This window comes from Carlito syrichta, unplaced genomic scaffold (genome assembly GCF_000164805.1).
Source record: "Carlito syrichta isolate Samal-C Ts95f unplaced genomic scaffold, Tarsius_syrichta-2.0.1 Scaffold288840, whole genome shotgun sequence".
NCBI classification, from domain to species: Eukaryota; Metazoa; Chordata; class Mammalia; order Primates; family Tarsiidae; genus Carlito; species Carlito syrichta.
This window is the reverse complement of record NW_007232936.1, coordinates 93,636-95,893: the sequence shown is the minus strand read 5'-3', so window position 1 is coordinate 95,893 and position 2,258 is coordinate 93,636. Positions and strand designations below refer to the sequence as shown.

The 2,258-nt window shown below is 38.1% G+C and overlaps 1 pseudogene; it reads left to right on the top strand.

The window, feature by feature from the left end:
- The first annotated feature begins 1,506 nt into the window (after window positions 1-1,506).
- Window positions 1,507-2,000, top strand: LOC103256011 (annotated as a pseudogene).
- The last annotated feature ends 258 nt before the right edge of the window (window positions 2,001-2,258 follow it).

The following is a 2,258-nucleotide window of genomic DNA, read 5'->3' as shown; positions in this document are numbered from 1 at the left end:
TTTGTGTCTGTGTTACATTTTGGTAATTTTCATAATATTTTAAACTTTTCATTATTATTATTATTATTATTATTATTATTATTATTATTATTATTATATCTGCAGTTGTGATCTGTGATGAGTGATCTTTGATGTTACTATTGTATGGTTTGGGATACTGTGCCTTGTAAGACAGTGAACTTAATCAATAAATGTGTGTGTTCTGACTGCTCCATCTACTGGCTGTTACTCCTTCTCTCTCCCTCTCCTCAGACCTCCTTATTTCCTGAGACACAACGATATTGAAATTAGGCCAGTTAATAATCCTATAATGGCCTTTAAGAGTTTAAGTGAAAGAAGGAGTTACAAGTTTCCGAGTTTAAATCAAAAGCTAGAAATAGTTAATCTTAGTGAAGAAGGCAAGCCCAATGCAGAGATAGGCTGAGAGCTAGGCCTCTTACAGCAGTTAACCAAGTTGTGAATGCAAAGAAAAAACTAGATGCCATTAAGAACATTCATTATTCACCTTGGAAGGAGGTCAAAGTATCAGTGTTAATGGGAGTTTGGAATAAGCTATTTCTAAACTTCATGGATGACTTTGAGGGCTTTAAGACTTCAGTTCAAGAGGAAGTAACTACAGATGTGTTTGAAATAGTAAGAAAATTAAAATTGGGGTCCTGAAGATGTGACAGAATTGCTGCAATCTCCTGATAAAACTTGAATGAATAGGGACTTAATTCTTATGAATGAACAAAGAATTCTTGAGATGGAATCTACTGCTACCAAATCAGTATCACATGCTACAAAGAAATCTTTTATGAAAGGAAGAGTCAATCAATACAGCAAACATCATTGTAGACTTATTATGAGAAATTGACTCAGCCACCTCAACCTTCAGCAGCCACCATCCTAATCAGTCAACATGAGGCAAGGCACTCACTCCACTATCAAAAAGATTACAACTTACTGATGACTCTGATGATCATTAGCTTTTTTAGCGATACAGTATTTTTAAATTAATCTATGTACATTGCATTTTTAGGCATAATGCTATTGCTCAGTTAGTAGACCACAGTGTAATATAAACATAACTTTTGTATGCCTTGGATAACCAAAAATTTGTGTGACTCACTTTATTGCAATACGTACTTTATTCCGGTGGTCTGGAACTAAACCCGCGGTATCTCTAGGGTATGCCTATATTCAAATTTATATGAATCCCCTTTTATTTGTTAAAATCCTGGCCACCTCATTATCATCTGATTTATTAGCAATTACAGGGATGCTTTGGCTATTTCCTATTGTTCTATAACTACAAAGATGTCTGAATCCTGAAGGTGAATCTGTCTGGCCAATTCTGAGTTTGACAGCCTGCATGAAAGTGGATATTGGGCAACCCCCTCGGGTTCCATCCCACTGTGGGAGCTTTTCTCTCTTCTTAATAAATCCTGCTTGACCAGTCGACAGGTGCTGCCTTTCTTTCTCTCTACTTTTCTCCACGTGAGGGGGTGTGCATCCAGTCCTTCTGCTGTTCTCATGGCCCCCTTGCGATGGCAGGTATCCTCTGAGGATAAATTTATTGTGAAAGATACTGACTCAGACGGCAAGACACTTGACCGAGTGTCTCAACTACATTGTGAGAGTGAATCTTTCAAGATGGATCTCATCTTAGATGTAAATATTCAAATTTATCCTGTAGACCTGGGTGACAAATTCCAGTTGGTTATAGCTAGTACCTTGTATGAAGATGGCACCCTTGATGATGAAGAATACAATCCCACTTATTATGATAGGCCGTACAGGACTGATCAATTTGAGTATGTAATGTGTGGGAAAGTATACAGGATTGAGGGCGACGAAAATTCTACTGAAGCAGCAACATGTCTCTCTGCCTATGTGTCCTATGGGGATCCGCTCATGAGGCTGCAAGGGGACGCCAACAACCTGCATGGATTTGAGGTGGATTCCAGAGTTTATCTGCTGATGAAGAAACTGGCCTTCTGAACCTCGCCGGAAGCCAGCCTTCTTGTCTAATCACTGAGGTCATGGACATTGTTCAAGCCTGAGTAACAGTTGCTTTTGTTCACCAGTTGAGGGTCTGGGTCTCTGTCCACTGTAGGTGCATCTTTAACCTGCTTGAACTCAAAGGGAAACTAACTTGCCTATAAAAGACCCAGTGGGAAAACTTAAAATGAATAAGAAGTTATTTTTTGCATATGATTTTTAAATTAAACTTTACTTTTTCAGACTATTAAAAAGTAAAATAAAATAAATCCTGC